The 24264-nt window shown below is 39.0% G+C and overlaps 1 pseudogene; it reads right to left on the bottom strand.

Annotated features, from left to right (window-relative positions):
- Positions 1-6185: 6185 nt before the first annotated feature.
- The window catches only part of LOC123829041, a 33310-nt pseudogene continuing 15231 nt past the window's right edge, over positions 6186-24264 (bottom strand).

Below are 24264 nucleotides of genomic sequence, written 5' to 3'. Positions count from 1 at the left end.
TTTATTCTCTTGGGCCATTCCACACCGTACCTGAGGGCTTTCAGAAGCTTCCCATCTTGGCAAACCCTCATTATGTTACAGGGCTGCCTGGAGGCCCTGGAGAAACCAACTACCAGGAATCCAATTAGCTTAGGTCCATCCCGGACTCTGTCTGCTTAGTAGTTACTGAAAGGCTTCTCCCCTGTTCCCTTTTTATTTTTACATCCTGTAATTAATTACTCTGACATGCAATTTCCATGAGCACAGGAAGCATTTAAATTGCTGTATCAGGGAAGGTAGGAAAAACGTCAGTTCTAGGCAACTGTTCTAGGGAAGCATCGTACGCTGGGTGTTTAGAGAACCCCAAGACAGAGCACCCCAATTGTCTGAGACACGTCCCCGACTGGAGGATCAGAGAAAGATGCTCTGGTTGTGCGTCGTACCAAACACCCTTCTTCATGACCCTGTGATCCAGCTGAGAACAGCATGGGCTCCTGAAAGAAGTGTCATTGTCACATCTGGTTTCTAGGTTGTATCCAGAGCCCAGCTTTGGTTCTGGAAAAATACAACATTCTTCCCTCCACCAAACAACAGAAGAAGGAAGTTTGGACTTTCATATCGAATTACAATAAGAATTGCACTTTAGTAAAACAGTAATGGATGGCTTAGATTGACATCTCAGTCTTTTCACCCATTAGGAGTGTGCAGCCCCCCCCCCCCCCCCACAAACACACACACTGATGCTCTCTCATGATCCCCAGCTACTTTCAAACTCCACATATTTGAAAATGCCAATAACTAAGTAGCTCCTCCCAGGAATATATTCCTTGCTGTATATCCTTTCACTTCTTATTGAATCCTTACTGTTTGCTTAGCACTCAGCCAGGTGCTTTGAAAGATATTTAGATCCAAACACAAAACGCTTCTGCCTTCAAGGAATATTCAGATTAGTAGGAGGTTCAAACAAAAGCCAGCATTGTAGTTCACTTCTGTGAATAGGACAAGGCAGTTTATGTGCATTATTTTATTTAACTCTACCATAAAGTCAGTATTATTAGTCTTTAAGGTAACTAAGATTTGGAGATGTACATGAATATTTAAAGCTTGCAGATGTATCAATGTTAGAGCTCCAATTTGAACTCAGGCCAGCCTGTCTCCAAAACCCCTGTTCATTTTACTACAACATTGTTGTAATAACTGTCATACACGATTTTAAAAAGATATAGCTTAGATAAGAGAGGAGCTGTTGTGAGAGTGGAAACTATCCAAATGTTATCTTTGTTTCAAAGCCTGTTCCTGTGCCTAGTATAAAACCTAGAATGAAGATTTAAAAATATGTAGATTTTGTCAAGAATATATTATAGAGGAACAAATGCTTTGTGGCCAGGATATACACCAATTAAAATCATGTATTCCAGTGGCTCCAGGTAAGGCTGGTCCTGAAGATTCTCTCCTGGAATGGGTCCCAAAAACACAGAGTTTCTTTCACCTAGGAGACCTTCATGTACAAGCATTTTGTGATAATAAAGAAAATGATAAAACCGCATTTGTGAAAGACAAATCATAATGTTTGTCATGCATAGGTAGGAAGAACTTGCCTACCTATAGTTCTGTATAGGATGTCACCTCCAAGGGTTTAAAGAAGGAAAAAGAAGGAAATAGAGGTTGGAGGGGGTGTGTTTTATATGTACACAAGAAGACATTCTAAGCAAAAATTATAGACGATTTTATGCCTCTCTTTATTTACTAGGAATGTAGACCATTTGCCTGGTAGAACACTTTCCTTCTTTATAACTATGCTCCATTCCTTATCTTTGAATTGGCATATTATTCAAAGATTCCAGTTTTCCTCACTCAGGATTTAGGACTCCTATTTCCTGCCTTACATTTCTGCAGTGGATATCAGTGCTGTCTCTTGCAGTTAAGGGATGTGGATTTAAAGTAAAGAAACAAATTATGGGAAGTCCTACAACCTCACAAAGTACAAGGTCCTTGCTCATAATCTATGGCTCCAGCTATCTTTAATTTCTTTCCATTTCCAAAACCTCCAATCTCCTCTGTGGTTCCCCAACATCTTTGCACATGTTGTTTCATTTTTATGACGTGCTCTATCTGCATTAATTTTCTAGCTACCTCAGACCATCCCTGGAAGGTTTCTGTGGTTCCCGAAATCCAGATTGGCTTAGATGCCCCTCCTTTGTGCCTCTATAGCACCCCCTGCTGTTTAGGTGCATGTTTACACAGGCTATACCTCTATTTCTATGTCAGATGTCTTTTGGATGAAATGCTATCATAGGGTGGCTCCTGGTTTACCATCTCTGAAGAAAACTGAGTTTTTTTCTTCTTATTTCTAATAAGATATTATTAAAAATTTTTATTTGGTCAAGCTTAGGGCAGAAGCGTAACCCTAGAACCCAGTATTCACTTGAAACATGGGGGCAGACAGGAGACAGGGGTATGTGGGGGACCATGTTTCCAAAAGGGACATTTGTTTCCTGTTATCTAGGAGAGGTCAGAGGCAACCATCAGCGTGGACTAGATTAATTGTTAGTCTTCTTGAGAAAATACGAAACTTGACAAGCCTTCTGCCCTAAGGTGGACACCAACATTCTTAGGCAAAGAACTGAACCTCCCTCCTGTGCAGAGCAGATTTTTGTTTTTGTTTCCTTTTTTTTTATTAAATAAGCAAAAAGATCTTTCCTGAAATGATAGGGGTTTGGAGCAAAAATAAAATGTCCTATTTCATTTTAAGGGATGGGGCAGTGCCAGGAAAGGAACTAGTGTCCATTGAACTACTAAGGGCCAACTTTCATACAATTCCCTCGTCTGCATACTTCGTTATGTATCTCCCTTCTCTTTTGCCAGTTTTTTTAAATGGTGACCATTCGTGCACATCTAATCATGTAATGATCACCACAGTCCTGGCTTGTTAGGTCTCAACTTCACAGATGAATGAAGTCTCAGCAACACTATGTAACCTGCCCAGTCACCTAGCTGGTTGGACCTGCTCACAGGTCTAACCAGGATTTGATCCTGAGCCTGTGAAAGTCCAAAGTCCTTTCTCTACTCACAACAGCCTGGTGCTTGCTATCCTTGTCATGTATTTCATTGACACTTACAGTTCCACCAAGATAATTTTGGTGCTTTCCATTTGATATGTAGGCCTTACACTCTTTCCTGTCACTCCTTAGTTGTAAGACATTTCCTTTCTAGAAACACGGTACAGAAATGACCACATATCTACCAAGAGAGCCTTCTTCCCAGCATGCTCCCTGTTTCTGAGATGAAACAACACAATAATTACAGGAGTTAAGGAGAGTAGCTGTTGCTTTTTGAAAGAGGATGCATGGGAGAAACAATGGAAGAAGTTGACCATTATTCTACTAATAATGACAATGTCCGAACCTGAACTGTTTATGTGGTCGGCTGCTTACCTGTATGTATTACTCACCATCTGTATGTGAGGTTTCTAGCTAAAGGACGGAGGATGGGCATGGCATGATTTGATCTCACTGCTCAAATCAGAAATGGTACATTGAAGTTGTAATGAAAATACATCACTTGAACTGGATTCCCAAGAGACAATTTGTGTAAAGGGATGGAGATGTGGCTGACAGAAGGCAACTTCCTCCTCCTCTCTACTAATGTTTTAATGTCCGTTGCTGGTTTGGCCCTTAAAATAAACAATAAACAACTGGCCAAAGAGAGAGAAAATATACAATAAAGTATAAAAGCAAGTTAGATTTATAAACTATTCATCTGCATTGAAGTCGTGTTTGATATTATCTTCCAATAAAGACAAATATAGCATTCCACTACTTCCAGATCTCCTTTATAGTCATACTCCAGCACGATGTTATTGAATGATTCCCTTGTAGGGAATGAGCACAGCCCTCCAACGTCTTGCCCACTTGCTTTTCTGGTCTCAGAAAAGATAATATTCTAGATGTAGCCATGAAAGACAATCAAGAGTACAATTGTTCTTTATTGTGTATCAGTTCAGCTTTAATTATTTACTGTTGGCCATGCCAACCACTGTTTAGGTGTAGTCAGTGACCCCGTAGAATCACCGTGCAGATTCAGCGAGACTGTGCATGTAAAATGCCTAGCCGGAATGTGAATGAGTTAATGTTGAGGCTGGTCCGAAAGAGCAATTTATGCATTGGAGACTGTTGCTGCCTGACTGTCCTGCATCTCTATCTCAATTATTTCTATTACCAAATAGCATTGTAGTTAACCATGTTTTGTAACCAAGAGTAATTATTTCACTTCCCTAAGCCTGTTTTCTCATTTATAAAAATACTTGGTTCAGAATGCTGTTCTGAGGATACAAAAAAAGAATACATATAAAGAACTTCTAACATTGTCTGACACATAATAAATGATTAGTGAAAATTGAATACTGCTATAAAGATTGAGGATTTGAAAAGGTATCTAAATAGATTCCCTAAAGAGTGCCAAGGGCCAGCTATAGTCCATATAATGAATTCCAGATCCCTAGAACCAGTTCAAATAACATATGGTTTTTATAATAGGTACTTAAATCATATTTGCCCTTAGGTATATTTTCAAAGATGCAGGGTTAAGAAATGTAAGGCATGATGTTTCTCTACTTCCGCATGTCTGTAGCAGTCACCACTATTTAGTCCTAGCACTCTTTCTGAGATCAGGCCAGACCTTAGAATCCTTCTCAGTGCACACAATGATATCAGATAGAGCACGAGAGAGGTTCCTATTTAGCTTTACTTTCATGGAAACTTGGTCTGATGCCATTATTCTGACTCACAGCTGAGGGAGGCAGTTCAATCACAGTAGAGGGATTTAATGAAGGTGAACAGGAAAATAAAAAATTAATAATATTCCTTTGAGCAGCTCTTAAGCCCTTTCTCTGTAATGCATATAGATATAACCCAATTCAAAAAGTGCCTCTCTCAAAATGGCAGAAAACTTCAGTTGTGTTAGTGGGCAGAGAAAAAGAGTAATGCAGGGAATGCCAGCTGGCTTTTCTGTTTAATGTGTGGGCAACAGTGCCCTTTCTGAACCTCTGATTCTACTGGCCACTCTTTTATCCTATAATAGTCTTTCACAAGGAGTCATCGCTCTCATGCCCACTTGCTTTTGGATTCTTGGTTCAAATCTTCCAAGTCTGAAGCCTTTTCTTGAGACCCAGTGTGCACAGGTTTTATTTTCTTTTGTTTTGTTTTTTATTTTTAATCTTTGAAATATGAATATATTTCTTTACTAGGACTCTCACAAGAATGACACATTAGCGCTGCTCTTCTCATGTGAAAAAGATGCATACATCTGACCCACATCAATGCAGGAAACAGGGGTAAGGGCTCTCAGAGCTGGTACCAAGTGTCCACCAAAGAACTCTCTAGTCACCAAAGAGAGGACATTTCCCTGGGCTCCGACATCTCTGTTGTAGCCTCCAGGTCTCTGTGACTTGCCCAGAATCCTTCAGTCCAGCACCGCTTGACCCTACTTTCTCTGGTCATTCCGGACTCCTTTAAGACCCAGATCGACTGTCCCATGTCTCACTTTTGGAGTTTAGCAGCATGCATCCCTTTGGTATGCTGCTGCCCCGCCACCCTCAGGGGCACAGCTGGAAGTTGGGAATGGGAGGAGAAGGACATAATATCATATTACCAAAAGCATAAAGTAGGGGCACATTAGCAAGCGACATTTGGGCAAACACCTGAAAATCTCACAGAATACATGCTTCGCCCCCAAATGATACATAATCCCCTAGAGAGCCGAGTAAACCCCCATGCCATTTAAATGTGTATGGAATGATTCCATAGGCCATGCACATGGAAATCAAGTGGGTGGTGTTTACTCACCACGCCCTGCACGCAGAAGGGACTACTAAATCCCGAGAGCTGGAACCAGATTGGCATCCTGGCTCTTCTTTGCCTCTGAGTGGTGTCACTACTCTGCCTCCACCTGTTTTGGACCTTAGTTCATTTCTCAGAAGGGAGGAAAGACGGCAGAGAGTAGACAGAAGGGGAGATTTGGGGCTGGGGTACGGTGAGGGTGGGGTGACGACCTGTAAGACAAAACAAAAAATAATACAAAAATGTGCAAACTAGATTTACTAGAATATTGTATAACAATGGCAGGAAGCTGGAAATACTACATGCTAACAGAGACAACATGATACACAACCCCAGGAGTCAGCGGGAAGCGTGGCAGAAGCCACATGTTTAGATTAAGAGCCTTTCCATGGACTGCTGAGTGGATTGGGTCTGCTGCTTCAGCTGTGAGCCTTCTCTGATGGTGACAGAACAGGTGACAACAGGCCTGGAGACTCCACAGGCCAGCTCCAGAGCCTGCTTGGAGTGCACCAACACTTAGGGCAAACTCTGGCCTTCACACAGCAGTGGGAGGTGCGGGATGATCCCCAGGGCCTGTGTCTGCAGCCACACAGTGCACTCAGAGACGCCTGTGTTGAGGTCTTTGGTGGGCTTGTTGGCTCCTTTCCGAAGCTGCTTGCAGTTATGTGACTGCTGCCAAAAGCAGTCCAAAAGCGTGTGGTGAGGTGGGCATCTGCGAGAGGGTAGGCCTTCGGATTTACATCAGCCTCATCACAGCGGCAGCTACACCGTCTCACCTCTCCTCAAGAAGCACCGAGGACACTCTGCATGTGTTTTATTAGTTCCCAGTTCCCTTCAAACCTGATCTAAGCGTGTGAGGATATTTGAGGGAAGAGCTGCCCCTTGGAAGGAACACTAATACTTTTCTAATTTCCTTCCTACCTGAGAAATTCCCATGAGTTCTGGGACGAAAAGCCTACGTGGGCATTCTGGAGTTAATCGCAGCATAGTTATAATGAATTTGTTACTAGGCAGCTTATTTATATTTTTATGAGTCCTGCAGCTCTTATTTCATTACTGCCTACTCAGAGCGCAGGATCTGTCGGGAATGATAAAGGATCATCCTCATTATAAACTCAAATATACCTCCCTTCCACTCATTACATCAACCTTCATTAGAATACAATAAATATACCACCAGACAGGGGAGCTTCTCAGCAAAGTTTACTTTCATTTAAACAAACCACTACTCGCTTTTGGTATGTATGTAGGATGGAGAGTGGAAAGCGTGGCATTTTGTAGATACTGCACAGATATAATGACATCCCCTTAAAAATACCATGTACAAATTATTTGTCAGTCATTCGCCCGGTTCGTATTAATTATATTAACATGTTCTCCTTCTTTCTCAGGAATGAGAGAGAATGGACAAGAGCAAAGAGAAGCACCTGAGGAAGGGACACAAGAGAGGAGGGAATGCAGACAAGAAAGGCAGTGCCTATTCCGAAAGCAGCACTTAGTTTGTGAAATGACTAATAAAACAAATCGTATTGCAGCTCTTATGAGATAAATGATGCTTAGTTATTGAAGAGTGATTTCTTCTCAATATCTGCCCAACTTTAATACACATTTTTCCCATTCAGCCACCTTTTGTTTTTTGATTGGAACATTTAATCCATTTACATTTAAAGTTATTATCATTTTTGTTTTTAAATTTAATTAATGTTCATGGACTTTATTGGGGTGACATTGGTTAATAACACCATACAGGTCTCAAGTGTACAACTCAATATAATACCATCTGCACACTGTGTACTCCCCACCCAAAGTCAAGTCTCTTTCCAACCCCAGTTACCCCCCTTTCTTGCCCACATCCGCCTCCCTCCCCCTCCCTGTTCCCTCTGGCTGTTACCATACTGTTGTCTGTGTCTATATGTCATATGTATGTGCAGTTCATCTCTTCACCATTTTTCCCATAAATTAAAAAAAATCAAGACTGATCTTGGATGTTAAATAATAACTAAGAGCCCTTTCCCATTTTATCTATTACCTGGAGATCTCAAAATTTGTTCAGCTAGGCTAAATTTTTACTGGGTCTTGTTAACACATAAATAAAAAATATTTACCGAATGGATACTTACAATCAAATAAGTTTCTTCTCTCTAAATACAGTTAGAGAGATAATTTCCCTAGCCCCTCTGCTTCAATTGATTTTTATTTCTTTTATTGTTATGTACTATATTAACCAAACCTTAAAAAATCTAAGTCAAACTACTTTAAAACATTAAAGAAGGAAATCTAAGGGATGTCTGTGGAAACAGCAACTATTCAAAACCATCATTGGTTCTCTGTCTATTTATGACTCTTGCTCCTTTGGTGGTATTTAGCTAATAATACCCAGGAGCTTCAGCCCTGGATGGCCCTTAAAAACCTATGATCCCACAAAGAAAAGGTCATTTCAGTCTCCAAAGCAGCTCTACATTTTCCCTATAATAAGTGGTTGAGTTCCAATGTTCTCTTCCAATAGTAATTGACTATTTCATGTCACTAACATTTTACATGAGCCCTCCTCTGTTTCTCAATCAGACTGTAAATCCGTGTCACTCTGTTTATGCAGGGAAGGATACCTACATAGATGGGGATGGAGGTCGGATATAATCAGACGGTCAGATGAAGAAGAGAGTCATGCCTGTGTGAAAGAGAAGCAAGAGGGACTATAAGAAAGAGATCTCTGGTAGGGTCATGCCAGATGTTTTCAAGAAAGTAGCAGGGGTGTGTGGAGAAGAAAGAGTCAAGTGCCTGAGCTAAACTTAATTTTCTCATCTCAGACCCCTTTAATTAAATATTAGTATTTGATTTCACTCTATTTTTCATTAACTTTCTATATATTTTACGTATTTCCAGTATATAATTTTTGTCTCCTTACTCCCAGGACATACTTTCATGACAGGACATTTGGCCCTTTCTCTTTACTAGTTTTGAGTGTCTACCATATTCCAGCATTGTACGATATGCCAGAGACCCAGCCTGCCTGAAAGTTCCAGTCTTCTAGACAGCATGGGCCTTCTCACAGCCCCAAAAGAAATTCTGAAAGAGCAAATGTGACTTTAGGAACATCTTCGGTTTATGTTGGCCATGAGAGTTAGCATAATTCTCCCAAGGAGGGCTATCCAGGCTTCACAGCCGATGATCCACCTTTCTCCTCCCTGACTGACATGCTAAATTTAGATATTTTTAAATGCCAGAAAATAAAATATAGTCATACTATTAAAAATTCATTACTATAGAATAATTTTTTCTAGAAATGTTTGCATAGGGGTGGTGCATTCTTCTTGATATTTCTAGAAAAGCTTGCTGGAAGACAGGGAGGAAAAAACACAAGAATCATTGTTAAAATCTCTTAGAAATCTATCTCGTTGCTGTAGGTACATGATGATATGAGGCATTCTGGTCAATTCTCTGTGGCTTGGGCAAGGCTGACCTATCCACCCACATATGATTCTTGCTCTAGGTGCTAGATGTCCTTTATCTTTGAAATTATGCTCCCGACTCATCATCAATAACTTCTGCACTCAGAGGACTCTTCCCACAGGAGAAATCCTTTTGTGCTGAGCCAATACACTTTCTCCCCTTAGCCCCCTCATGGCATAGTCACCCTACTTTAAAAATGACTAATGAGGATTCAATCTGCAGCCCTAAGCCAGGGAACAGTGTAAAGTTAACTGAGCCCCATGGGAATGGAACCTCACACTGTTGACTCAGCACTTCATCAACTCCAATCTCTAATAACATTTCTGAGACAGAATTGTGCAGTTCAGATGTCATAATTCAATGAAGAAGTGCCTGTCGAGTCCAGGATTTGTGAGAGGACCCCCTGCAAAGCTGGTGAGCTGCAGGGTGGACCCCCAAAACTCTGTTAACTACGACCCAAACTGGAAGGATGGCAGAAATTCCCATATAGGCTAGTTTCCAAGACTGGATATTTCCCCAAGACTTGGATAAAAATTAAGAGACTCTCCTAGACATAGTCAACAAACCATCCCTCTCTCTTGCCTCAGTAAACCCAGCATCACTTATTACTTCTTTCCTGTTAGTCCCATGATAAACTGGGCAATCAGAATGTCATTGTCTGCCCCTCTCTCTATTATAAAGACTTCCTAGAACTTGACACAGCATATTGGCAAGGGTCTAATGACCTCTATTGCTCTCCCTCACTGCTTGGATGCACACACCCAGAATATCAAGCAGTGTTAACAAATACTGATGAAGCCAGCAGTGTCCCAAGAGTGATGAGCCTGGGGGAAATGGAAAAAGCCCACGAGAGCACTCGGGAAAGATGGCAGTGAACCTTAAAGAAATCCTTCAAACACATAAGAGATCTGAGGCAAACATCAAAGCTAATGAAGTGTTTGTGAGGAGATGTGTATTTGTCAGAAGAGCAGAGTAAATGAGGTCTAAGACCAAATAGAAGGGATCTGCATGTGTTTTTAAGGCAAAGCATTGGGAGGAGAAAAGTGATCTCACCATCTTCCATTCTGACAAAGCTTAGGGCAAGTCAAGTCAAGGGGATGAAAGCGTAGTCCTGGCCAGTGTGGCTCAGTTGTTTGGAGCATTAATCTGTGCACCAAAAGTTGGGGTTTTGATTCCTGGTCAGAGCACGTACCTAGGTTGCAGGTTCAATCCCCGTCAGGGAATCGTATGGGAGGCAGCTGGTTAATGTTTCTTTCTCTCTCCCCCTTCTGCTCTCTCTAAACATCAATGAAGATGTTTTATAAAAAGAGAGAATGAAAGCATAGATGAAACAATTGTTTTGGTCGGCACATTATTCAACCCCACCACATTTTTGCTGTTGTTGTTGTTAACAACCCATCTGCCACTTCGGAATCATGATGTTGAGACTGAGAAGTTTGTCCCAACCTCAGCTCCAGGGATTGGCATGTGATTCAGAAATGGCCAATTGGGATATCATGTCTGATTGCTTGAAGAGTAGACATGCAACCCAAGCTCAGAGAACCTGAGCCAGTGAATTATTCATAGAACTTTATTAGAATCACTGACAGACAAAACACTTCTTTTGCTCATTTGTAACTAATATAGGATGCCTACCTTGAGCTAGCTGCAGGGGCCAACATAAAAGAGGAGTAAGCTTTATGAGGAAGTCAAAAGAGAACGCAGAACCAAAAGATGGAGGGAAGCCATTTAAATGAAGACATCGCTGGAGCCTGTGAATCCAGCCCTATCCTAAACTTTTTAATTTGATGAGTCAATACATTTGCCTTTTGCTTAAACCATTTTGTATCATATTTCTGCCATGTACAATGCAATGAGTCTGTACATCTAACAAGTTTTTATGAATATCTTTCCCATTGACATCTGAACCCCAAAGAGAATGCTTTCCCTGAATATCCTTACTTGGTAAGTGTGCAGCATGTTTTGAAAGTACAAAGTGTTCAGTACAGTATGAAGCCAGAAAGCTCTCCTCTTCATTAAGCTCCCTGAAATTGTTTACTTCACTTGCCAGAATATCCACACTCTATATCCTTATCATCTTCCCCCAGAATCTCGAAGGGCCTCTGGCCTCCAACAGCTTCCTCTCAGGATTAAGTTTCCTGCCTCCTCCTTCTGATGCCTCGACTTAATGAATGTATTCAATCTACTTCTCAACAACTGAGATTCTTCAACTCTTCCTCTAAAACAAACCTGATAACCTACAGACTGGAAAATGACCTCTGCTAAATTCAAGATCCTTAACCTCTGATATCTTTACTCACAGAGGAGTAAAGATATACTTCATGTCATGGATAAGAACCTTTCTCAGTGGGACAAATAACTTATCCTTCCCAACAGACCCCAGTGGGTAAGAACAGCATGGAATAGCAATGGATACTAAACACACACTTGTTTCTATTTCCTGAAAATAACAGGCTTCTCTCCTGGAATCAAACTCAGTTGCCATAAATAAAATTTTAGATTAATATCATTTTAAAGATTTTTAAATAGTGTGTTGCCTGTAGTAGGAGACAGATCAGGCCTTTGAGCTGAATGCTGTTTTACTCAGGCTTCAGATACACGCACCCTGCGTGAAAGACAAGGGGTCTGGACCTGGTCCCTGTCGTGCGGCTCTTCTCACGAAGGCTGTGTGATAGTAGGGCAGAGCTGGACAGGGGTGTTTCCTGCTGGCAAAGTAAGAAATGCTCACTAGTTCTCTCTCAGTCCCTACATCTAGGGGAGATGCAGCTCTCACCCACAGGTTTAGTCTAGCTCAGTCTTATGGCCCAGCATCTCTAGCTGGCCAGACAAGTTTGATGACCCCCTGAAAGTCTGTTTATACAGCACCAGTTTTTTAAAGAGTTTCAATCTCTATTAGTGCTAGTGCTTACTCTTTCTTTAAAACTCCATCAAATCCCACCATTTGAAGAAACTGTGTATAGTTACTATGAGTTTCTCAGAAATTACATTCCTTGGATCCACAATCTAATGATTTAGTTCAAATTCAAAATGAGATTCTGGGCATAATAAACCCATGACTTTTAAGCTTAAGACAAAGCCATAGCACAGGAAATAATATCAATGGCATAATAATAATGCACAATGCTAACAAATTAGGATAAACACAACATCCCCTATAAAAAATTTTAGCCTGAGCCCTGGCTGGCGTAGCTCAGTGGATTGAGTGTGGGCTGTGAACCAAAGCATCGCAGGTTCGGTTCCCAGTCAGGGCACATGCCTGGTTTGTAGGCCATGACCCCCAGCAACCACACATTGATGTTTCTCTCTCTTTCTCCTTCCCTTCCCTCTCTAAAAATAAATAAATAAAATCTAAAAAAAAAAACAAAAAAACTTAAAAAAATTTTAGCCTGATATATTGTTCTTTTGTGGAAGAATATGATTGTTATAAGATTTTGAGGGATCATACAACAATAATAATGCAGAAACATAATACATGTTGAGATATGAAGGTATTCTATCATGGGTTATAAATTTGTACCTTTGTTTATACATTTTCAATGAACATACAAAGTTTCAGAACTTTTAAAACACAGAATGGTTTTATTTCTTTTATCCATAGTAGAATATAGTAAAATATATTATTAGAGTAGTTTAATACTTTTCTTTTGTTATTATTATTTTTAAATACTCACCCAAGGGTATGTTTATTAATTATTTTGAGAGAGAGGCAGTGACAGGGGGATAGAGGGAGAGAGAAACATCAATGTGAGAGAGAAACATCAGCACCCAGGAACTGAACCCATAACCTAGATTTATGCCTTGACTGGGAATTGAACGTGCAACATTTTGGTGTATGGGACAATATTCCAACCAACTGAGTCACCAGCCAGAGCTAGTACTTTTATTAATCCATGCGTCATAATGCAGGAAATAATTTTTAAATGTATTCTAATCTGTCATTTTATTTGTTTCAGAGAGCAAAACAATTCTTTTCTGCTGATACCAAAGATAGAATTAAGGCCAGTATGTACACGAGCCATTGCAGGTAAACGGCAGCATTTATAGATAGAGCTGCTATCTATAAATGTTATTGTATCTTCTTTGGCATGATTAGGATTGTTGCTACAAGTATTAGAATGCTTATGGATACATTATGGGCCTTAGACTTTGCAGAATGATAAAGAAGCTTGATATCTGAAGCCACTGATGCTGCCCTTAAGACACTTGATTTCCTCACTGAGTCCATGGAGAACCTGCGTTCTAATGTCTACAAGCCTATCCTAATCCTGTGTACTGAGGGTGGGACTGGCACTGATGGATGGAAGTCACAGCGAGGTTGGTATCAGTTCAGTAAAGAAAGAGATCTCGTGTGATCGAAATTGTATGACAATAGAGGTCTGAGCATCCTGCCTCTACAGCTACTCCAGGAGAGCCCAAGTCTCTGGTCACACCCAGTGGAGTCATAGGGCTCTTTTAGTCTCTAAGTAGTTTGAAGATTCTTGCATTTTACTGGGTTCAATTCTAGAATGTTAGAACTGTAAAGTCCAGTGATTGGCAATTTTTTTTTCTGTCATGGGCTAAATAGTAAATATTTTATGCTTTCAGGCCATATATGCCCTTTATCCCATATTCTTTGTTTTATTTGCTTGTTTACAAGCACTTAACAGGTAAAAATCAATTTTAACTCAAAGGCTATACAGAAATAGACCAGAGACCAGTTTCCTGACCACTGGCCTAGGCTATTAGTAACAGAGACTGGGGCTGTGGATAAGACAGTGTAGATAGATGATCCTATTGTGAGCCTAAAATAATTTGAGAGCTTTGAAGCTATTAAAAAGTTTCAAATCTGTTAGAAAAAAATATTAACAGCCAGAGAAGAGAAACAGGCAACAATTGACCAACTATGGGCCTTGTATGATAATTGAGAGTTTATGAGTTTTATGCAGAATAATATTGTTAGTGGCTTGATGTGATGTCAATTAATGCCATAACATGGTGATTATAAAGCAATTATAATTAAACACAACAATGAACTTCATGAGCAAAAAGGAGATGAAGGAAATAAGAAAATGCATAATTCAGTAATGAAAATGTTGTTTACTGAATGATTAATAAAAATCACAAAAATGATGGGATCTTAGAAAATCTCCATAGTGTCACCTTTCACAGCAGGAAGAGGGACAGACTCCAGTCTGCAACCACTAAGTAATTGATTTTTCTACTTAATGCAAAGTGAAAAGCAAGTAAACAGAAATTAAAATCACACCTGCCCTTCTATATTTTTGCAAAACTCCTTAATACTCAGCTTCCTGTGGGCATAGTCTGGAGACAGATGATTAGACAGAGAGAGGGACAGACAGACAGATAAGTGATGAATGCGAAGTTAGAGAGACACAGAAACAGACTCATACCATGTATTCTACTGCTTCATATACATTGGTCAATCCTCACACAGAAAGTTACACAGTGGGCATTATATTCCCCATTTCAGAGGTGGAAAACTGCGGCTCACAGAAGTTCGTTAATTGTACAGGTTCTCATGGGCCAGAGGAGGTGGAACTGGCATTTGAATATTGGTTACTATGATACCAAAGCTTTTGTTTTTCACTGTCTCCTGTTGCTTCTCTTATAGTCACCTTCTACCTCTGATAACTGCAATAACTTTTCAGGTTCTAGATTTTCTGATGCAAACATAGCAGACTCCTGATGGCTTTGAATGAACTCCAGTGTAGAGCCACAAACAGGGTGTCTAGTGCACTGTCTCTTGATAGATGACACTTTGGAGAAAGAAGATACTTGGAGGTTTGGCCGAAGACATGGTGTTGGGAGGAACTGTGATAATGGGAGAGGCTGTGGATAGACCAAAGGAACCAGCTTACCTGGGCTGTACCTGGATTTATTGAATCAGCTTTAATGTTATCTGCAAATATACCAGCCTCTGGCTTCAGCTCTTAACCTCTAACTCTGCCCATTAATACTACAACTACTACCAACAAGTTCTTTCAACAACACTTTCACTAACAGCTTTTAGCTATTAAAATCTTCAGAAAGTTATCCCATGACCCCTGCAAGAATTTGTGTTGTCTTTCATTGATTTTAATTTTGTATTGAAATAGCTTGATTATTTTCCCTTTGTGTTTTGTATATAAGAGAAGTCTAAAGCACCAAAAGATTCCAGCAATGGAAAATAAAAACATACCTGTGCTTCTCTCTGAGGACCAGCACATGCTCATTAATATTTAACTGTAAAACCAGAGAATAGCAGCCATAGGAATTCATTTTCATCAAAGCCCAGAAACACCAGCAGAGAACACAGAAGGAGAAGCTGGAATGGGGTGGAGGTACATAGTGAAAGAGACCAAAAACTAGAATTTAAAAGTAGCAAAAACAGCAGGAGTAGATTCCAGACAAGTCAAGAGTGAATCCTCACGTCGTACCACAGAGAGAGGCGTGGCTGGTAACTGCAAACATCCTGCAGCTTCAGTGTTGAGGAAGATCTTTCTCAGGAAGGCAAGCTCATGAGCAGAAGCTAATTCCCCTCCCTTCACTACCCTGACCTTTGAATTAACCCCAGTTCATGGAAGGAGTACACCTGTCTGTGTTTCCTAATTGGCACGAACCTACATAACACTACTTAGAAACAAACAACTGAAAATTAGAGAGCAGAGAGAAGAGTTTCTACCAGGTGAAAGGATGAACCACATAATTGCAAATCACTGATTGTATGCATTGTCCTCAAATGGCCAGAGATTGCGTTCGAACTTGGAATCGTAAAAACAACCAGTTTGAAAACAAAAGAGACGCTGACAGGACCCAGGTTTTTGGAACACTTTCACATGAAGGAGGTCACAAGTGAGAAGTGGCAGAAGCTTTGTCAAGTAAGTATCATTGTCTCAGGAAAGTTGCGTATGTTAATAAAAATCTTCCAAATTTGCTTGCAAAGATGGAAACAAGAGTGAAAACCATGGCCCGGGATATCACTGAGCAGCTGCATCATCGCAAGATCAGGTGCTGAAAAGTGACTGCTGAGCTCAACGTGATTGTCCCTTGCTCTTTAAAACAAATCGTGTGTGTGTGTGTGTGTGTGTGTGTGTGTGAGCTCATGTAAAAGTTTTGAAAGTTAATTTTTTTATTAAAAAATCCTCCCATTTTCCCCAAATACTGATGAGGTGATTCCTCTCTTCCTTGCTCTCCAGGTTTTCTCATGGACTGACTGGTGTTGCATTATTCCCCCGTATGAAAGATACAACGAAGTATAATAATCCTGCCATCTCCCTCAACATAATCAACCCCTGATCCTTAAAGACAGGTGAATGTAGGGGTCTCACGGGGTAGGATCTACAATATCATGAAGACTGCCCAAAGAAAAGGTGCAAATTAGGGGGCAGGCTCTAATTATAGCATCCAGTTCTCTCCAGAGTGCTTCTCTTTGTTTCAGTTAGAAAAATAGGTGGGATCCTCCCACAGGCAGGAAGAAACCTTTGGATTGACTACGGTGTTGATTCATCTTAATAGTAAAAACAATTGCTGCCATTTTTCATCCTCGTGGTTCAGTTTCTATGGCCCCAATCTTCTTAATGTCTTCTTACTTGTTCTTGAGAGTGGCTGGGATCTTATACATGGATGAACATCCATACATAATTTGTATTTTTTAATCTTTAATTGGTGCTTTAAGGGTATTTATCTTTTCTCCTAATATATTCTCATCCTCATTCATATTCAGAAGCCACAGAAATGTGGTCATTTCATCTGGATTGTAACCTAAACTTGCATGAAAGATTCTGCAGAAATAAAAGACAAGAGATCCCTCCCTGAGTAAACATTGATATCTTGGAGGAAGCCTAAGATGCCAAAATAAAGTTCTAAGAGAAATTCTAAAAAATGCAAGAGCAAGCAGCAAGATACTTACTTCTGATATGAAAAGAATTAGGGTGAGGGCTGTCGCCTGAAGCCTGACAGGGCCCACACCCATCCAATGGAGAGGTCAGGTGCTCCCCAGTGCAGAGGTCAAGGGCTCCAACTTGGATCTTAGGGCTCACTTCGTGGAAATGCTGTTCACCTTTTGCCACACATGTTCCTTTTTCTTGACTAGGTTAGACACCCCTCATGGACAGGTTTTTCATGTACCTTTGATTTCTAGTCTGCATCACACCTTGGATGCCATTGAGACTCAATAAATCTTTGTGGCTAAAATTCATTCAAATGAAATAGCAGCTTCTGCAACTTACGTTGACTCGTCTAGAAAAACATTTTGATCACTTGAGAATGATAAAAATATAGGAAAGGATGTTGAATATCTAAAATACTTTTATATATTTCATATAAAATATTAAAGCTTAAGTGAGAAGTAAAACTTATTTGCACTACAAGCAACATAAGCAAACAAATCATGTTCTGAGGCAAGTTAATTTCATCCTTCAACCAGGCTGCTGACTGTGAAAGTCAGCCTATGACACCCTGCTTCCTGCCACAGATACTAGCAATTTTGTAAAAAGGAAGTAGAGTAATAATGTAACAAATCTGAGCTGAATGTTTTCTTCTTTTATTTTGCCAGCTAGGCAGCATTGCTGTCTTACTTTAGAATCAAGTTTAACTTTATTTGCTATTATATACTTACTGTTGTTCCAAAACAAGATGAATTTATTTTCTGCAAGCCACCACGCAGTCACCATTAAATAAGATTGATTCTGAATCTAAGGTAACTCTCCTTTTATTTTTCATTAGTGTTAATGAAACCACAGTTTCTTAGTGAAATTAATTTGATATTTTTTCCACATGGGGTGTTTTTAAGATACTTAAATATCTCATTCATTCCTGAAACATGAGTTAGAAGAATTTTTTATCCACATTATTATTACCATTATTATTATTATTATTTTATCCTCACCTGAGGACATTTTTTTCATTGCTTTTAGAGGGAGAGGAAGGAAAAGATAGATAGATAGATAGATAGATAGATAGATAGATAGATAATAGAAAGAAAGAGACATTGATCAGCTGCCTCCTGTATGTGCCTTGGCCAAGGGTCCAACCAGCAACCCAGTACATGACCTGATGGGGAATTGAACCCGCAACCTTTCAGTACACAGAATGACACACCAATCAAATGAGCCACACCAGCCAGGGCTCCACAGTATGATTTTCAAATAATATTCTAAGAGGAACTTAAGGGAGAATTACACTATTCTCAAATAAATACTCTATGAGAAAATGAAGAAGCCCTCTTCTTCAGGGCTTATGGTTATTTTTGCTTAAAACAATCAGCAGTGGAACATGTACTTAATATAATTTCAGTACTATTTGCTAACAAGTATTTACTGATGACTCAAATGTAAGATTTGTCGTATTCATCATGTTCACAAAATGAAAACATCTTTAGAAGCTACATTTAAAAAAAACCTCACTACCAGGGGAGAAGGGTTGGGATAAGGGATGAAAGAGGTGAAGTGATTGAGAATTACAGCACAGTCGTGGGGATGTCGAGTACAGCTTAGGGAATATAGTCAATAATATTGTAATAACTATGTATGGTGCCACTTGGGTAATGGAAATATTGGGGGGACATGTTTTAATGTATGTGATTGACTGACCACTATTATGTACACCTAAAACTAATACAAAATTATATTGCATGTAAACTATAATTTAAAATTTTTTCAACTAAAAAATAAAATTAAAAATCTCATAAGATATTTTATCTTACTTAATGAACTTTTAGTCTTAGTATATTTTCCATTCATTACACAACAGTTGAATAATTTATTATCATTTATTCAAGCTTTCACCAATAATTTATGAAGCACTGATTAAATGCTAGAAGAAATTATAGGTTATACTTAATTATACAATTATGTCTAGTTTTATAATTTACTTCTACACTGTCTCTTTCTCAAGCCAAAAAAAAATTACCTACTCTCAAGCCATATGTGGATGGTACCTTGCCAGTTCCTTAAAATTTAAATGTATGTGCTATTTTGGATGATTCTTCTGTATGATCAGTATGTCTGACTGATTACTCATATTGACTTGAAATTTAAAAATATGATCCATAATACTACATAGTGTATTTGCAACATTTTCATCTTTCTGTCCCCAGTTATTAACTAATGAGAGTTAATTAACCAAATAGTAGGATCTAAGTTCTGGACTCTTCTTTATTAGATTTATATTGTACGTTTCTGAATACATCTCTACCTGGTTACTACAAATTTCTCTAACATCACATTTATGCTTTAAAATACAGAACTCACAGAACCTAAGTGTATATTGTCCTTTCTGAGACTCAAATGACACATTCCAGGGTTTGGTTGGGGAAGAATACTAAACCTGAGAGGTCCAATCTTGCTAATACCCATTACCTTCTCTTTGAGCCCTGCTCAAATCTTCCCCTTACACCGTGCACATACAGGATATTGTGTGTCATGTGTGTTGTATGCATGTGTGAGTGACTCTATGTGTGCATGAACGTGTGATGTGCGTACATGTACTGTGTGATTTTGTGTGAATGCACATGTCGAGCAGCATTCAGTAATTGAACGCATGGGCTTGAAGCAGGACAGACTGTGTTGTAATCCTGTTTCCATTGCTACCAGAGTTTGATGATCACCAAGTTACTCAACCTTTTTGACCTTACATTTCATGACTGTAAATTGGGGTAAGATAGGCTGTTTATAAGGTTATTTACATGTCACATACATAACTTCATATAATGATGCTATTGTTTTTCTAAATGTGACAAATTCTCTATTAACTCAGTTTTATTGTTGATCTTTGAAAAAAAGGTAAGAGATTTCCTTTAACCACAGTACATGTCTAATAATGATTTTGAATCTAATGCTTTGGATCATGTTTATGAAATAAAAGACACTTCAGTATTGCAAAACATTGATTATTCATTAACATTCATATATAAAATATCTTTGATCAAAATTGAACTTTTCTGTAATATATTTAAATCTATAATGACTTTATAATTTTTCCTTGGAGGAAACATTTAAAAAATTGAGTAATTTCAACATCTTGATTTCCTTTTCCATGGTTCACTAATGAGTAGGGTGGGAACACTTCAGTTCTAAAAATGTTGTTGTATATCAACCAGATTAGAAAAAATTATGAAAATGAGTCTTACATGTATTTCAAAAAACACAATTCACCCTTTAAATGCCTTTAAGACATTGTTATTCTTAAATTCTAAAGCAAATCAATCTGTTTTCATAAATTAAGTGGGAAGTATTTCGAAATAAGACAGTTTGTTTCAGCCTAAATCTGGTGTGTCCAAGGTGATTAAACAGTTAAGTGTTGCCACTGCAAACAACAATCCATTTAATAGAATTCAGTGACATACGTGGGAAGCAATTCAGTAACTAAATTCCAGTGCTCTCATTTGTGCATTTTTAGGGGAAAATATACTTTATTTACTAAAAGAGTTTGTATATTGGTCTCAAAAATGGTATCGCAAGTAGCAGTTATAGGTGCTAGAGGGGAAACACAGAAATTATATAGCAGGCTCATGAAGCTGAGAGGCAAATCCTGGGAAAATATCTTTTCATGAAACAGTAATTTGCCAATACTAATAAAACAGAACATATATCACTTAGGCATACTGGTCGGTGTTTCCCAAATAGCCATTGGGACTGTGGATGAAATTGTTTGGATAAAAACATTGTGTGATTATATTTTCTTTAAGCATCAAAACATAGAGTTAAATCATCTTAGAAACCTTTCAAAAAAGAAAATCCTATGCTATTATAGACCATCATTGAAAACTACAATTGTATTTTGCAAGATATGAGCGAACAGATGTGCATACGCACAAATGATGTCCACAATTTAAATACATAGTTGATGTCACTCTCATTATGTGTGCTGGTTATGATACCTGGAGGAGAAAGTGTGTTCTACTAAGCATCAGCATGTCTGAATTACTCATAACCTATTGGGGTGACTATCCATAACATAGGCATAACAATGTGCTTGACAGTAATGTCAGTGTGGAAATGGAGCATGAATATTGCTAGCTTTGTGAAATGCAATCCAGTAGTTCCCCCTTATCCATGGTTTCTCCTTCCAGGGTTTCACTTACCTGCAGTTAATGGCAGTCTGAAAATATTAAATGGACAATTCCAAAACTAAACAATTTATAAGTTTTAAATGGAGTGTCATTCTGAATACAGGGATAAAATGTTGCGCAGTTCTCGGTCCCATCTGGGAAGTAAATAGTCTCTTGGTCCAGTGTACCCAGGTTATACTCCCTGCCTGTTAGTCACTCAGCCATCTGGGTTTTCAGATCCAGTTGTCAGATCCAGACTGGGAGACAAAAACAGAGAGAGACAGAGAGAGACAGAGAGAGATCACATTTATATAACTTTATTTCAGTATGTTATTATAAATATTCTATTTTATTATTGGCTATTGGTATTGATTTCTGTGCCTAATATATAAATTAAAGTTTATAATAGTATGTATATATATTTTTAAAACATGGTATATAAAGGTTTCAGTACTAGTTTCAGGCATTCTATGAAGGTCTTGGAACACATCTCCGGTGCACAAGGGGGCCCCTATGTTGTCATAGGACACCCTTTTGTCCCCTAACTCACTGTGAGACAGTGGAATTCCCTATCCATATTCTCAATGTGCAAAACTGTCTTATTTTTCTTTTTTCTTTATTCCTTCCTTTCTTTTTGTTTTTCTTAATTTGTGTTCATATTTTACTATAATTTTCATGCCATTACAGAACAGTGAAAACCCAGATTTATGTTTCGCAATTTAAAAAGTATACTTCACACACTTTTTGTAGCTCCTTTTATTAACATTTGTAATTTATAATTCACTCCTTTTCCCAGAAGTTAAGAAATCTGCATCTTTGTCTTGAGCCTCTCTGACATTGTACGTGGGTTTCATTGTGAATGAAAATGTGATAAATCAGAGAAAGAGATTGAAAAAAAACTATTATATGGAATATGCAAGGTATAGGACTTTGGTCTTATATCTAGATCATTTATCTTTAGTTAAAAATATACCCAAAATAGCTTAATATTTGTACATGAATGCTCTTATATGAAAAGTGGTATAAAGTGCCAGGATGGATTAAATGGGCAGCTTAGTTACATCATCAAAAACCCAAAAGCTTCACGTTTCCATTTAGCATCTTCAAGAAAATGACCTTGACATCCAGGCTTGGTCACTTTTTGCTCATATAATGTCTTCACTTCTCCAGCCAGCAGCATTGGACAGAAATTTGTCCAAATGCAGGAAAGAGAAAGAAGTCCCTTCACACGCAGTCTTCCTATCAGGTCCCACTGGCCTGAGTTAGCTTGCATGCCTATAACTCTTAACTTCAAACAAAGCTACGAAAGCAGGAAAACTACCTGGCATCTTCACACTTTCAGCTTTTATATGGGAGTTGGTCTCCGCTACAAAAATGTTACAAAACCAGCAGTATCTAATGAATAAAGAGAGAGGGAGCAAATAGACTGAGAAATGCCTCAAATCAAACAGTGTACTTTCCGTGTACTGACCTTTGAGATCGCGGAAACCCTCTGGGAGCAGGCAGACCCATGCCGAACAGAGAAGGAGACCAGGGAGGTCTTTGCATATCTCCAGCCTAGCTCCAAAATGGGCAATCTTAGCATGGTTTTTGTAAGAGAAAGAATTATTTCACTATTGTATAGCCCCTTTGAACTCTAGACCTCTCCATTGCCCCACGAGGGCCTCACTGTCTTATGTAGTTGGGGAACAAGAACTCTGAGGTACCTCTATCACACGGTTCCTTGCTCCTGCCCATGAGCTCTCTAGGACCCAGGCTGTGCTGGACATATCAGCATGTTAGGTTCTCTCCTCCGTCCAGCAGTATCAGGTCAGAGAAATATTCAGAATCCCAGAGAACTTTCAAACCAACCTCAATAACGTGAAAGAGGCTAAGACAAAGAAAATGGGAAAATAAAGATTGCCACCTGATGATTAATTTTAATATATAAAATTTCAAAGAGAATATTGCAATAGAACTTTACCCTGAAGAATCTAGGAGCATTAACTACCCACCTTTCCCATGGGGATCCTAGAATATTCTTTCAGTTTTATCTAATAAATGCTAATAGTCATTATTGCCTCTCCCCCTCATTTTCTCCATTTAAATACTATGTTTAATGACCATTATAGCCCGATTACCCCTGTATGTCAGGGAATGGGCCACCATTCAGTAGGATTTTCTTCATGTTCTATTCTGGCTGAGGGACAGAGCGGTCATGAGTGATGCCACACAGTGAACTTGACATGACCAGTGTCAGGCTTTGCAGCACAAGAGACACCCCTGCTGCCAGGCTGGCGCCAGCGTGCTGTCAGCTATCAGTCTGCCTTCCCTACTGAGTCTCAAAGATCCATATCCGGGTCAATTTGAACTGACAGTTATTTTCTTGCATATTTTAAATATTTTAAAAAACTGAAGTAGGTCAGAAAATCTTTTCCATCTAGACTGTAGTAATGGTAAGTGAGAGACGAGGAAAACATGCATCCTCTGTGGCCCAGAAATTCCAGTAATGAGCCACAAAGTATTGACTGTAAGCACCACATTCAGAGTCTAAGAGGTGGAGAGCCCAAGAGGAAGCCTCTGGGAGGAATTGCTGGAAAGAAAAATCCAAAGAAATACTAAATATAATCATGTTTTAGGTTCATTCTGAAACTTATACATTTTAATTTACTATGAGCTTTTTCAGATACATGCAGATATATAATGCACATCACATACCAGCCTCTCAACTGTATGTTGTCAGTACAGTTGAAGCTCTCATGAATTTTTCTTACTGCTTCTCATGATCCTTACAAATGTATAGGTCTGCCACCTATTCAATGAGCTGGGAATGAACACTGCTAATAATGTCATAGCAGATCACTTATTTCCGTGTCTAATGTAATGATGATACGTGTTGTGCAGTTGCTGTACAGCCTCATGTAAAGACAAAAATGCAGTTTATTTAATGACCTTTGTTACAGCTCCTAAGTTCTAAACCCAACAAAGTTT

Source organism: Phyllostomus hastatus, unplaced genomic scaffold, assembly GCF_019186645.2.
Source record: "Phyllostomus hastatus isolate PE091 unplaced genomic scaffold, TTU_PhHast_1.1 phas_scaffold_1066, whole genome shotgun sequence".
Classification (NCBI taxonomy): Eukaryota; Metazoa; Chordata; class Mammalia; order Chiroptera; family Phyllostomidae; genus Phyllostomus; species Phyllostomus hastatus.
The sequence above is the reverse complement of the archived record's forward strand: the minus strand, read 5'-3'. Positions and strand labels throughout refer to the sequence as shown.